Source organism: Malus domestica, chromosome 17 (genome assembly GCF_042453785.1).
Source record: "Malus domestica chromosome 17, GDT2T_hap1".
Classification (NCBI taxonomy): Eukaryota; Viridiplantae; Streptophyta; class Magnoliopsida; order Rosales; family Rosaceae; genus Malus; species Malus domestica.
In genome coordinates, this window is record NC_091677.1 from 4,165,941 (window position 1) to 4,181,614 (window position 15,674).

At 37.4% G+C, this 15,674-nt stretch overlaps 2 long non-coding RNA genes across 2 annotated transcripts; both read right to left on the reverse strand.

The window, feature by feature from the left end:
* Positions 1-3,945: 3,945 nt before the first annotated feature.
* On the reverse strand, positions 3,946-7,163 carry LOC139193515 (uncharacterized). Its single transcript, XR_011577711.1, has 3 exons — positions 7,085-7,163; positions 6,888-6,982; positions 3,946-4,575 (listed from the first exon to the last, which is right to left on the reverse strand). It is a non-coding gene; the product is annotated as an uncharacterized lncRNA (long non-coding RNA).
* Positions 7,164-7,658: 495 nt separating this feature from the next.
* On the reverse strand, positions 7,659-8,007 carry LOC139193684 (uncharacterized). The gene is made up of 2 exons (XR_011578057.1): positions 7,922-8,007; positions 7,659-7,802 (listed from the first exon to the last, which is right to left on the reverse strand). It is a non-coding gene; the product is annotated as an uncharacterized lncRNA (long non-coding RNA).
* Between the last annotated feature and the right edge of the window lie 7,667 nt (positions 8,008-15,674).

Genomic DNA, 15,674 nt, shown 5'->3' on the forward strand with positions numbered 1-15,674 from the left:
TAACTGTGTACTCTGCTTGCCTTTTTTTTGCCTTTTAATTATTTGGGGAAAATATTAGAGAGGGATCGTATTTTTGTACCACTAACACGTGATGTGCAAAGTCATGTACACTCGACACATAATTAATAAATTCATCTCATTGGCTAATAATTATATGAATCATTTGCAACATTATGTGTTACACGGTACACCACTTTATTGTAAATCTCGATACAACTCAGTGTGGATGAGGCCATGGGGAAGTGGGCATCAAAAACAACATTTTACTTGTATATAAACTTGCAAATGTTGTTGTGTTGGGATTGAAAATTGGTTCATGCGTTGTACGTACCTAAATAGCTTATTAACATGATATATTGACTTGATTAATTTATAGATATATCATATGTTCTCAATTAGGTGATTTCAGATGATATATTGGCTTGATTAATTTCTAGATATATCATATGTTCTCATTTTTCTTATTAGTTAGAGTGATACTAGGGAGACTACATATTTATATCACATTGGTGTATCATTTCATGTGACATGTGATATATACAAACAAGATCCAATGAGATAATGACGTGATATGTACGCTTCACTTACCACATCATATTGGTACACAAAAGTAATACAAAAATGTGGTCTCCCTAGCATTTTCCTTTTAATTAAGGTTAGAAACTTAAAATATATATTGTAGATAATTCATTAATGCAATTGCATTTAATTTAATTTTCTCATTAACCGTATATAACAGCTCAAGCCAAGAACGTTCTACAAAGGTATTGCATAAGTATATATTTTCCCTCATCGCCATGCTAGGCATCTTCCTCCAATTGAAGCAGGGAACCGGAAATGAGTCTCTGTTCGACACAGACTACCTGACTATGGTGTCCCTTATCGTTTCGCTAATCGCTTATGGCGGATCACTAATTGGCTCTAGAATACTCCCCATCCAAGCTCGCTCTATTCCGGATTTGGCAGAATCAGTCATCAATAAGATTAGCCTCCTCTTTGGAACTCTTGCCTTGATTTTAGAAGTGGTGATCCTTGTGCCAGGTTTAGGGCTAGTCGCCCTATTCTTCTGGGTTGCTTGCTTTGTGAACGTTGTAGCTGAGTACGTCTGTGAATACCTTAAAAAGTTGTATAAAAGTGCAGTTGCATCAGTTGTTCATACATTTGGCAAATTGAAAGACTATCTGAACATAATCAGCCGACGTTTTGCAACGGAACCTGAAGAACAAACTGATGAGCTTCCTCAAGTAGGTTCTACTACGGTTTAGGTTTAGGTTTAGGGTATTATGTTTACTCGTTAATTTTTTTTCTTTTTTGAGTTGGACTATATTGAACTCAGCTTATGAATAGTTAAGTGCGAAGTGGTAATATACTAATATGTGAAAGAAAATTCAAGCAATGACGTCCTAATTTCCACGAAAAGAGTTGGTAATTAACTTAATTTACTTTTCTCTATATTTCTTGTGCTAGAGATAGAAAATATATGAGAAAAATAAGTAAGGGAGAGGGACGAAAGGAGGTTGTGGGAGGAAGGAGGGAGAAATGAAGAAAACTATACATATGAAACTAAAAACTTGATGTAGTGATCACTATCCTATATTAAGTTTGATTTTCATACATCTCTTCCATGAAAATAATTTAAAATTGTTTTCAATTTTTAGTTTTAATTTTGTGTCATTTCGTATAAATTGTTTTTATATTTCTTCCACTATCATTCTTTGACCCTTCTTCACTCTTGTTTCTCTATAACATACTTTTTCCCTTATGTATGGCACAAAAAATGGCTAAAAATTAGAACCGAAATGATTATCAAACTGAGTCTTATAATTTTTATTTGTAACTTAAATTTCTATGGTATATTCAGTTGTCATATTCCTATAACTATAAGGGCTTGTTTTTTATATATGACTCAAAACAGAAAAGGCCTTGTTTCCTACAACTTTCGCTTTCCGGCCGCGCACTCATAAAGTTCCAATAACCGCTTGGACTTGCTGAGAAGCTATCTATTGAGAGTAAATCTCACGTTGGGGAAATGAGTGACTTGTATGTGCTTATAAGTAATTAGGCTATTTTTTATATTGTCATTTAATTTTTATGGTGAAACTCCAACTTTCTTCAAATTGATTGGTGAAGAAATGTTGCTTTTTAATTTGGTTGGGGAAATTTGATTTTAATTAGGAAACGTAAATTCCGCTAGTTTTGATGTTCTTTGTTTGCAAAACACAGTTGAAAAGATTAGGCAATGATACTCTACATTTTTTTTTAGTATATCAATATTTTTACATTAGAGGGAGTGAGAGTTTGACTAAGTCACACAATGAACAGCTTAATTTGGTATCGATATTTCATTTTTGTGAGGATTTATGTTTGATCGATCTGAGGTGTTTGTGCAACAAGGGTTTCACGTATACTGCATACAAAAATTACAAAAACTGTACGTGTATATATGCAATGGAATATATCGTAAGCTTTTGTGTCAACCAGCTCGGTCACTCGGAACCAACTCATCAACTCATTCGCTTCCAATACAGGAAAGACGGAGTGTATATGTGTATTAATTCCCCGAAAGTTTTTTTAGCTAAAGGCCAAAACTGTGCACGCGCATATATATATATGACCGTTATGTCTTTATGAAAGTCAAACTATTCAAAATGTATGTGGGTTGGCTACGTACTTCATAGATGGGTAAATTATATGAGTTCATCTGCTCTTTCATGCACGACTGCATTTCGTGCTACGTTTTGCTGTTTCATTTCTTGTGCCGCATTTCTTGCTAGCTCCATCCTCCATGTGGAGTATATTGCTATGAAACTTTTTGAGTTAAATAGATAATGTTGAAAGTATTACTCTGTAAATTTGTATAAATTGATTCTAATATTTGATAGGATTTAAGCATTGCAGCTGATTTCATTTTGTTCAAACTTCTGAAATTCTACAGTTTTAAACTTTTGTTCATAGATTGTAATGTAGGGCCGAGATTAGAACTAGCTCATAGGCTAGATTAAGGACATCTCTCATACCGGATGGGTTGTTTAAGATGTGCATCTGCCTGCACGTGAGGTGAGTTGCGTGTGTGAGTGCGCATCTACCTCTCGTTCTCTCTTTTGTCAGTTACAATCGAATGCAATACAGAAGGAGCAACGTCTCCAATTTGCTCTCCTCTTCTTCTTCGTTCTTACCACTGCGAGATGAAATCAATAACTCAGATTTCAATCTGAAGCATCAATTTATATTCAAAACAAATACAAACCAAACACTAACAGTATTCTATACCTTTAGTAGAAATACTTCAAATCTGTAATCGTAGAGAAACAAAGCGCGCTCCTTAAGGACGTAACCTTTTAATCAGGGCAAGTCACTCTTTTTGCTTGCCTAAAAAAGAAAAATCTAATCTAATTTTCAAATCCGTTTATTTGTACAGCAATCCGTTTCCCAGACGTCTTGTCAGTTTGCTAACATGGACTAATTACAGCCAGAGTAAAATAGTAAAAGAGTAATAAAGTAATTACAACATGAGTATGGACTTAAATGTAGACTACGGTTCGCTTGTGTTAAAAAATGAATTCTTTGTTTTGAAGGAATTGAACTCCTTGGGAGGACAAGGCAATCTGATTCTGGGTGAGGAATCATACAATTTGCCCATTATGCCCTCACATTTCAAAGATTCCAAGTTGTTCATCACTTTAACCGAACAAACACAGGAATACTACAACCATCACACCGGCAACCTATCAATCTCTCACCGGAGCTGACTACTCCCTTTCTGAGCTGGAACCCTTCATAATGTTACTGATATAGGGTGCTACGTACAGTATTCAATCTCAAAGGCTTACAAGAGTACTTATCCATTACACTCACACGTACATTATAAATACAGTACATATAGGGAAGCCCCTAAAAGAGCAAACCATCACACAACACTAGTAGCAAAACGCAAAACGTATAGTATAGTACATATTAAGTTATTAACTATTAATTAAAGTAGATCAAAAGACAAAGTGTATGTAGTAGAAGTGTATAACTAATTAAGGAAGCCCCTTCCGCTGATCACGAAGAGCTCTTTCGATCTGTTAAAGGCATTAGAAAGTGATGCGCTTACACAAATATTCATGAACAACTCTTTCAATTTGTCAAACACCTGAAGAAGCTGTTCAAGTGTTCTTTAATACAACCTTTTCATAACAACTGCAATTTCAAGATACGACTTTGTTACTGCGATCATAAGGCAAATGCTCCATGCCGCGAAGGTGAACCACCCAAAAGCTGGAACCACGATCGACAATTCTAAGGTTACAGCAAGAGTTCTAGACGAGAGGCTAATCTTATCCATGAACTCAGACAAATCTGGATTTTCACGAGCTTGGAGTATCTTGACAGCCAATGAACCGATCGATGTAAACCAAAAAGGCAACAATAAACGCCACTACCACGACTTATTTAGTGAAAAATAGAGATACCGCAGCCCCAGCTCCGTACCTATGTTCGAGAAGCACGGCTAGCGTGGTGATGGCTGAGATAATAAACTTGTGCAATGCCTTTGAAAAACTTTGTCGATAATGTTCCCGACCCTAGCTCGTGCTGTATTATAATTAATACGGTTAGAAATTTATGTTGGGTTATAAACATTTTCCTTCTAGGTATATAGTGATAAACAATTTAGGCGCTGCATGGTTCACCACTAACAACATCGATATGATTTCCATTTAAGCACTTATTACTAAGTGTTGGGTTTTATCATAAAATGTATCGTTGATATTAAAAATTAAATCTCTCATATTTTCAATGTGAGACTCTGACATATAATTTTGATGATACAAAAAACGAATAATTAAAAGCATGCATGCAGCGTGGATATAGTGATGGCCTTACTTGTATAGAAATAGACGTAAGTCAGACTATTATATGGAAAACTTATTTAGGGTAAATTATATAAAACTACCTCAACTATTGGTCTCATGACACTTTCATACCTCATCTTTTAAAATTGACAATGTCATACCTCATCTTTAGAACTTGGTCAATTTTATACCTTCCGTTAGCCTGACCGTTAATTTGTCATTTAAATGCTGACGTGGCTTGATCCAAACCCCACTTTCTATTAAAAAATTAAGAAAATATTAAAAAAAATCATTTAATATATTTTAAATATTAAAATAACAAAGGAAAGTGAAAAAAAAAATTATTCAAAACCCAATTCGTCCCCACCCCACCCCCTCTCTCTCTCCTCCCCCATCTTCTTCCCCTGCAGCCTAGAAACGAAACGAAAAAAAAAAAAAATTCAAAACCCAATTCGTCCCCACCCCACCCCTTCTCTCTCCTCCCCCATCTTCTTCCCCTGCTGCCCAGAAACGAAACGAAAAAAAAAAAAACTAAAACTCAAAACCCAGTTCGTCCCCACCCGAGACTTGGGCTCGCACACCCATGGCTCACCGGACCTGGGTTGGGTGTCCTCTGGGTGCCCCGGAGCTTCACGGAGACGAAAGGAGAGAGGGTTGACGCCAATGATGGTTTTGGTACCGTCGTCGGTGGGTGTGGGTGTGTAAATGGGTGCGTGAGTGTAGATCTGGGAGAGAGGTATAGTCTGTGCGAGAGAGAGGGGGAGAAAGAGTGAGTGAGCTGAGAGAGAGGGAGATGTTGGCATGGGTGAGGAAGGGTGGGGGGTTGCACGGAAGGGGAACGAGAAGGGGTCGGGGATGCAGAGAAGAGAGAGAGAGAGAGAGGCGGAGAGAGAGAGAGAAGAGAGAGAGAGGGAGAGATGTAATATAAAAAAAAATTTAATTTTTAAAAATTAATTATTACAAATATATTTAATAATTTTTTAATCCAGTTGGATTAGTGAATGGGCCCCGCCTCTAGCCACATCAGCACTTTAACAAAGAAATTAACAGAAAAACTAATGGAAGTATGACATTGACACAAATTTTTAAGATGATGTATGACATTGTCATTTTTAAAAGATCAGGTATGAAAGTGTCGTGACACCCATAGTTGAGATAGTTTTGTGTAATTTACCCACTTATTTATGAGTGCGTTAATATTGTATATCTAAATATCATTGATTGAAGAAATAAAATGCTCAAAATTTGGAACTTCTACTTCTTTTTGTGAAAGGAAAAAATTTGTATTTATTCTCTGTAATTAGACATTTTCTTTTGTTTGAAATATTTTGTAATCCCACTTTTCAAGCGCCTTTCATATAAAATCATGAACTCCATGCGGTGAAAAAGTATAAGTGAAAGCCTATGTACTTTGCCACGTCTAATATGTGGGGTTTACAAAGTATGACTGATATATCATCTTATCTTTTTTTTTTTTTTTTGTCAAACAATAAATTTTTGTTAGACTAAATGTTAGATTAGCCACCGACGGGGTTGACTTCATGTAAGAGCTAAACTCATTTCCACCACTGTGGTAAATGACCACTTGCTATCTATTTTTTAGATTAACATATTTTTACCACGAATTTTGTAATTAAAAATCATTCATTTCCTTAATTATCATTTAATGATCATCTATACAAAAAAAATGAATTAAACCATAAATTGTTTTTAATGTTTTATATGCATCATTTTAAGATTTCCAATTTGATATTTTTTTGTAAAGATGGTCATTATATATGATGATTAAAGAAAATAATTGCTCCGATTTTAAAATTTAAACAGTGATAAATATGTTAATTACAAGTATTTTTCTAATAGAGTGGATGCAAGTGCTTTTGTAATCAAAATAGTCGCAGATCCAATGTTACTGAAAAGTTCATGGCCACAAAGACTACTTTGCAACAAACACTACAAGGGTGATATTGGGCAAACATACTTGTTCATGACTAAAAGTACGAGTAGTTTAAAGTATATAAGAGCAGCTAAGATGCTAAGATAGCAAGTACTTACGCATGATGAAATGAAGATGAAGGGGTAGTACTGCTCTCAGTCACTGGAAGGTTCCAGCTGCTTGAATCTTCATATTCATCGTGTTGTACAAAGCCCTTTATCCAGAGAAATAGATTCGGTTAAGTGTTAATGTATAGCAAGGAGAATAAAAAAGGAAAGAAGACAAGTGTTGATGATACGATTTATCAGGAAGCTACCGCAATGTGCAGTCAGTGATTCTCGCTGGGATTGTAACTGTTAAAGGTGATCAATCTGTATGACATACTGGACAGAAGGAATGTTATCATTCCTTGACAGCTAGGTTAGCATGTGGAGATGTATCATTATTGGGACAGCAAGAACACATGCATCGTGGACAGCAAGGTCACTGCATGCAGTGGCGGAGCCAGGATTTCGGGTTAGGAGGGGCCTCTCACAAATATTAAAAAAAAATTAAATCGATAGTAGTTACAAAACTGTTAACCAAAACATCATAGTATATATATGAAAAGTAACCAAAACATCATAGTATATATATGAAAAGGATCATATTGGAGAGTTTCCGAGTTAATTTCCATAGAATCCACACAAGTTTGTTTTGAACTACTTTCATTGTTCTTTGGACTCTTTGGAGACGGTTCTAATATCTCATGTTGTGTTTTTCTTTTGAAATATCTTTCCATAACTGAAAAGTAAAAAAAAACATAGACTCACTAACTTTAAATTAAAAGAAATATGAACATATATGCTAATTTTACAAACTAAAACAAATTAGGCAATAGTTAAGAGAAATTGCAAGACATCAATTTAATCATAATTTATAAACAAAAAATTGTAACAGGAATTGAGAGTAAAATACATACTTTGGGTTGTTGACCAATTAACTAAACTTCAATGTCTTTTTTATGGAATGATGGAATAATTGAATTCTTTAATCTGCAAAAAAAAATATTATTTGTTAAATTAATTTACAATTGTAGATGACAACATATATGAATTAGCAAATTGTAAAAAAAAAATTGAAAATGACAACTATGGAGATTCGAAGTTCATACTCTTGAGGATCATGGAAATTGAAGACTGATAGATTGATAGACTGGTTGAAGACTGTGACATGCTATAGATGAGAGAAGCAGTGTACGGCTTGTGTACCACGGGAGGGATCAGACTAAGAGAAGCAGTGTTCTGACTATTTTTTTCAAACTAGCAGCAGAGCAACAGTCGGCTAGAATTAGAGAATAATAAAATACTAATTTTTAGTATTGGGAAAATGAATGGAAGATGGAGTGTTGGAAGTTGGAATGTTGGAAGTTGAAATAGGTTATAGGTAGGCTTTAGGGTTATTTAAAGAGGGCCGGATATTCTTAAAATATTTAAAGAGGGCCGGATAGTTTGTCTACGAAATAGGAATGATTTAACTGAAAATAATAATATAATAAGTAATACTAATTTTTAGTTATAAACAAAAGCAGGATGGGCCTAGGACTACTGTGGTCCTATGGTCCCTCCGCCCCTGACTGCATGTGTATTCTGACTGCTGCAACATGGACAGCAAGGATGCCACCTCTAGTTTATTTGTTTATTGCATGCGTATGTAATAAGATGTATATAAAAACTCTGCTGCAATTGCAGCAGAGGTAGATATTAAAAAAACATTATTGAATACTAAGTTTAATATGGTATCAGAGCAGGATTAATCATTTGCTCTGCTCTGCCTTCACTCTTCCGCTGCTATACTGTGCACAGGGACACCTGCTACTGCACAACCATTGCACTGCAAGTTGCACACTTGCTGCCTTGCTGTCGCACAGCTACTACACAGCCATCGTCGCTGCATTACCTGCTACGCATTCATTACGTCACTGCTCCGCCGACTCAGCTTCACTCAATCCAGTGCCACCGAAGCAGAAAATAAAGGAGGAAGCAGGCAGCAACCAAATCAACTTTACAAGATGGATACAAGCCAAAAGCTTCCAATCCATTTTTCTATCCACGTTCTCGTCTCTAATGGAGATAATCATTCTACTTGGCGTAGATCACTTTCTGATACCCAATATCAAGAAATTATATCCATCATGAACAACAAGAAAACTGGGCAACCAACTGCTCAAACTGGTTATGGAAGCCAACCATCGGCTCAGTCTGCATATGGCACTAAAAATGGAGCACTTCCAGCACGAAAGACTCTTGCAAATCCTGCAGTTTATGGACAAACCGCTCAGTCACCTAGCACTCCAGAAGGCTATGGTCAGCGAGCACCTCAATCACAAACTGCCAACAATCTAACATTCACAACCAAGGAATACAGTCAACTCATGGCTCTCCTTCACAATAAGAACGGTAAAGATCAACCACTTGCAAATGCAACAGGTATTTTCTCACCCAAGTGCAACATAGCACAAACAGATCCACACTCTACTATATATTGGATTGTTGATAGCGGAGCAACCGACCATATATCGCATTCACCACCATCACATAGCATCATTGATGCTCATCATGAGTACGTTGGCTTACCAAATGGGGAGCAAGCAGAAATTAAACATATTGGTTCCATGAGATTGTCACATGATCTCTCTCTTGATAAAGTTCTTCACGTACCAAAGTTCCGCGTCAATTTATTATCTGTTAGTAAATTGACAAGAGCTTTGCATTGTAAAGTGACATTCTATTCCAATTTTTGTGTTGTGCAGGACATGGACACGAAGAAGGTGATTGGCCTGGGCAAGCATTTTGATGGGCTTTACTATCTTACACCAAGACAAAACCCCCATCTCGCCAACCACATTCATCATACCAATAGCCTCTGGCATAGGCGACTCGGCCACCCATCATCCGCACCTTCACTTTCGTTAGCCAAAATAATGTTGAAATAATGTTTGATTCCACACACGTTTGTGAAATTTGCCCTTTAGCCAAGCAAACTCGCTTACCATTTCATAAAAGTGAAATCAAATCTTCTGCACCTTTCGACTTAATTCATTGTGACATTTGGGGACCTCACAAAGATCAAACACACACTGGAGCACAATATTTTCTTACTATTGTGGATGATTTCACTCGTTTCACCTGGGTACACCTTATGAATTTCAAATCTGACACACAAACGATATTGAAATCCTTTTTCTCTTGGGTCAAAACACAATTCCAATGTGCCATTAAAGCTCTTCGTACAGATAATGGTGGTGAATTCCTTTCCCTACGCCCTTACCTAGACTCATGTGGCACCTCATTCCAACATTCTTGCACTTACACACCACAACAAAACGGAGTGGTCGAACGTAAACATAGGCACCTTTTGAATGTTGGTCGTGCTCTTAGGTTTCAAGCCAACTTACCTTTACAATTTTGGGGAGAAAGTATTCAAACCGCCTGTTATCTAATCAATCGTTTACCTACACCCTTACTTTCCCATAAATCTCCATATGAACTTTTTCATAACACACCACCAACTTACACCCACTTACGAATTTTTGGATGCCTAAGCTATGCCACCAATCTCACACCCACCAACAAGTTTGACATCCGTGCTCGTCGTTGTGTTTTCCTTGGTTATCCTCTTGGCCAAAAGGGTTATAAGGTATATGATCTAGCCACACGTAGATTTTTTATCTCACGTGATGTCGTCTTTCATGAGCACATTTTTCCTTACAAATCCTCACCCACCATGGACCAAACTGACGAACATATTACTCCCATTATTCATCCCACACCCGACACCACCTCATATCCCATGGTACTTAGCAGTGAAGTTGAGCCGTCTTCACCAACCAACCTTGAGCCTTCTCTACCCAACTCAAGCCTTCCCATATCACCTGCCACCACCAACACACCACATGAACTTGCCACTTACCACTTGCCACAACATCCTTCCCCCTTCCTCCACCATCTGCACCAAACCCCCCCCCGACCAACTCCCACTACGTCACTCTACTCGTCTCACTAACCCACCTGCTCACTTCAAAGATTATGTAGCTCATCATTCCACCTTGCTCACACCATCGGAGGGCCTCTCTTTATCCATGTCCAGCACGCGCTATCCACTGCATCGGTATGTTTCCTATTCCTCCTTATCTCCTGGACATCAGCGTTTTGTTTTTCATATTTCACACTTGGTGGAGCTTATTACCTATGAGCAGGCTTGTCAAAACCCTCATTGGGTTGCAGCCATGAACGCTGAACTCACCGCTCTAAAGGAAAATCAAACCTGGAGTTTTGTCCCTCTTCCACCAGGACAACGACCCATTGGCTGCAAATGGGTTTACAAACTCAAGTACCAATCTGATGGCACCCTTGAACGGTACAAGGTACGTCTTGTTGCCAAAGGTTTCACTCAACGTGAAGGTATCGACTACAAAGAGACTTTCGCACCGGTAGCCAAACTCATTACTGTGCGTTGCCTCTTGACTGTGGTTGCTGTCCGCAATTGGCCCTTACATCAAATGGACGTTCAAAACGCCTTCCTTCATGGCGAACTTCATGAGGCCGTCTACATGTTGCCTCATCCGGGTTGTCATCGACAGGGGGAGAATGTCGTTTGTCGACTCCACAAATCTCTTTATGGTCTTAAACAGGCATCCAAAAGTTGGTTTCGAGCATTCTCGAAAGCAATATGCACCATCGGTTTCTGCCAATCCAAGGCAGATTATTCTCTGTTCACTCAAGTCAAGGGTACTTCACTCACCATTATATTATTATATGTTGATGACATGGTGATTACAGGTAATAATGAGGCAGAAATCAAGAACCTAAAGGCCTTCCTCAGCAGCCAATTTCGAATTAAAGATCTTAGACCTTTGAAATACTTCCTTGGAGTTGAGGTTGCACGATCAAAATCTGGAGTCACAATTTGCCAACGAAAATATACATTGGACATATTGGAGGAGGCTGGCCTTCTTGGAGCCAAACCCATGAAAGTCCCAATGGAGGCCGATTTGGTCCTAACCCCTACAGGTAGCACTTCACTACATGAACCTGTGAGGTATAGGCGCTTGGTTGGAAAATTAATTTATTTGACCATCACAAGACCAGAAATAGCATACACGGTCAACACATTGAGTCAGTTCATGCAAGATCCACAACGACACCATCTTGATGCAGCGTATCGACTTCTTCGATACCTCAAAGGAGCACCTGGACAAGGCTTGATGTTTTCTTCCCAAAGTGAATTGCATTTAATCGGTTATTGTGATGCAGATTGGGCACGTTGCCCCATTACCCGTCGATCAGTTACTGGTTATTGTATCTTCCTTGGAAAGTCACTGGTGTCCTGGAAAAGTAAGAAACAGGTTACAATAGCCCGTTCCTCTGCTGAAGCGAAGTATCGATCTATGGCTACAGCTACTTGTGAATTAAGTTGGCTACGATATTTATTGGAAGATTTACGTGTTGAGCATTCCCAACCGGCAAGGTTATTTTGTGACAACCAAGAGGCTTTACACATAGCCGCAAATCCTGTGTATCACGAACGCACAAAGCATATTGAGATCGATTGCCACACTGTTCGTGAGAGGGTTGAAAGGAGAGAAATTAAAACTTCCTATGTCAGAACAGGAGAACAAGTCGCAGACTTGTTTACTAAGCCACTTCGTGCGCCTATTTTTCAAACACATCTGGGCAAGTTGGGCGTCATTGACATTCACGCTCCGACTTGAGGGGAAGTGTTAAAGGTGATCAATCTGTATGACATACTGGACAGAAGGAATGTTATCATTCCTTGACAGCTAGGTTAGCGTGTGGAGATGTATCATTATTGGGACAGCAAGAACACATGCATCGTGGACAGCAAGGTCACTGCATGTGTATTCTGACTGCTGCAACATGGACAACAAGGATGCCACCTCTAGTTTATTTGTTTATTGCATGAGTATGTAATAAGATGTATATATAAACTCTGCTGCAATTGCAGCAGAGGTAGATATTAAAAAAACATTATTGAATACTAAGTTTAATAGTAACGGTGGTGACGAAGGGGGAAAGGAGGCTGTAATTGCGTGTGGAGTAGGATGCCTTGATTAATTAGTTTAGGCCGAAAAGGCAGGGCATGCAGAGCAATGTGACCGAAATTGTTTAATTTGGCGGGTGTGTGTTTGAAGAATAATTAACTTTTTTTTTTGGTAATGGAAGAATAATTAACTTTGAGGCAATGTTAGTACGATTATAAAAACAAATTTAGTTGGTGAAAGTGCGATCCGGTTGATAGGTATTTATAGATGTGAATGTCTTGTATTTTTGAATGATACGTGGGCAAATGGAAATAACCATCTTTTAATAAAAGGAAGGGAGATTTTATGTAAACCCATTTAACCTATCTATACACCTAATTTACTCTTTGCACCCATTTGATTTTTAACTAAACTATTAATATCTTTTTAAACCCAAATTTAATACCTAATATACCCCCATAAACCTAATTGAACATGTAGATTTATTTTTACACCCATTGAACAGATGTAAGATTGATTTTGAACAATTGAATTTTGAACAGATGTAAGATTGAAATCGAAGAAGAAGACTAAGAAGATGGATAGAAAATGGGGTTTTGGGTGTGAGTTTTGGAGATTGATTTTGGGTTTAAGCTTGGTTTATGTGGCGATGTGCGGGTTTTATATGATGGTTTCGGGTGCATTGAAACCAATTATGTCGCCAGAGATGGTGAGAAATGTTAGTGAAAAATCTTGGGTTGGGGATGATATGAATGGAAGGCTGAGGTTCTTGCAGAAAGAGATGCAGGGTCTTGTTCCTGGGAGTAGTAGCGGAGCCAAGGTTGACTTGCCTAAAAATGAAATCCTTTTTACTTTACGCTCTGGATCGAGTTTTTTTTGGCCAACCCGTCGAATGCCATCTGATCGTCTAGGCATTCAGAAGAGCAAAATGCAGTTAGGTATCTGCATCATCAAAATTTCAGGTTGCATGTTAATGCAAGTTTTAAACCCAGTTGTTTTGATGCATCTAACAAATAAGGAAAAGAGTAACATTTTAGCAAGTTGCTAAAAATGCATAATATGCAGGTGTCTATTACTAATCAGTCAAAAACAAATTTTTGTACCTAATTATATATACTATTGGCTAGCAACAAATTTCTGTACCTAATTTCTTAAAATAGATTAGACTAAAAATATGGGGATGATATGAATGGCAGGCTGAGGTTCTTGTAGAAAGAGATGTAGGGTCTTGTTCTTGGGAGCAGTAGCGGAGCCAAGGTGAGGGCAATGGGATTCCTTGACCCCAATAACCTTGTGCCGACAGCCCCAAACAAGAAGAAGAAGAAGGAGCTTGGTAAGCAAGATTTGGTACCTGGGTTCTTATTCTTTCTCTTCTATCTGCTACAAAACGTGCAGGCATTGGGGAAGAGAAGAGACAATGGCTTCACCTTCTTCGGTTTTCTAAGGTTTTAGCTAGTAGGGTTTAATTATAGTGTTTAAGTTTATTGATAAATTTAAGTTTTATTATTAATTTCATTTTGTACTTAATAGTAAATATGCAATAGGGTAAAATAGACAATTAACATTCAAAATTTTAAGTTGGGTTTAAAAAGAGGTTGCATGGGTTTAAATAAAATTTCCCTAAAAGGAAATCTATTTAATTATTTTCATATAGATAAATCTTATTCTATAAAATTTAGTTCGATTAATTAGCATGAAGATAATTTATTCAAATAAGGGTAATTTAGTAATCAAGCTAGTTTTAATTCCGATTCAAGTGAATTAGTAAACAACATGAAACCAACATTATTCCTACTCTGATTCCAGACAGTTTCAATAAACAATATCAACATGAATGTGATTCTGATTACACCTCATTTCAATTCATTCTCAATTCAATTTCACCTCAATTCAATTCTTCCCAATTTGATTATAGATTAGTAAACGAGCCATTAGAGTTTATATGTTGAAGATGAGGCAAAATATTGGATGCGTGATGTTTTGTGTTGGTTGTGATTCTTTTTACAATTTTGTGTATTTTCTAATTGCTATTGGGTGTTTGAAAGGTCAAAAATAAAAGTACAAAATTGTTATCAGATTAGACTTCCTATTTATATTTGGATATGCTTGTTGGGTGAGTCTTCAGCGTGGGACTTGTTATAGGTTAAAAGTTTAGGGTTTAGTTTAGTAACGTGGAATTAATTCAAAAAATAATATACCCTCCCTGTTCAGAAAGCAAACAAATTAAGCACAAACCACGCCTCCACTCCTTTTCCACTGCAGCAGTAGGTATCTTGTGTCATTTATTTGCTTTTATTGCATTTATATACCAATACACATATAATAAAATTTAAAAAAAAAATATTCGGCCCCAAAATCGGAGGCCCTAGGGCGAGCACCTCATCCGGTTACCTTGAGGGGCCAGCACTGAATGTAGTGCAAGATTTGAATAGAGAAAAAGGATGAGGAGAGGTATAGCGAATTGAAGGGAACCTTTGACGGCGGTGAGAAGGAGCATCAGCGGTGATGGGCGATGTGGTTGAAGTGTGGCTGTCGGAATTACTTGACTCTTAGTTTTGTATTTCTTTAATTTTAATTTTTTAACTAATTTGATAGGAGTTTAACAGCGATAAATTGGAGTTAAGTTGGGCATGTAGATGCGAAGCATGTCCTAGGTTGAAGTGTGTGACGTTTTGAAGTTAATGAAATCCATCCTGTCTCAAAAAAATAAAATAAAAAATAAAAAATTGACGTAAGACTAAAAGTTAAAGGTCCCGATCTGCTTAAACTTTGAAATGTTGCAGAGCTTATCAATTGTTAGAAGCTTCTGCTCATGGTTGAGAGATTATTAATTGGATGCTGTTGCCGTCCATGTAATGTTGAG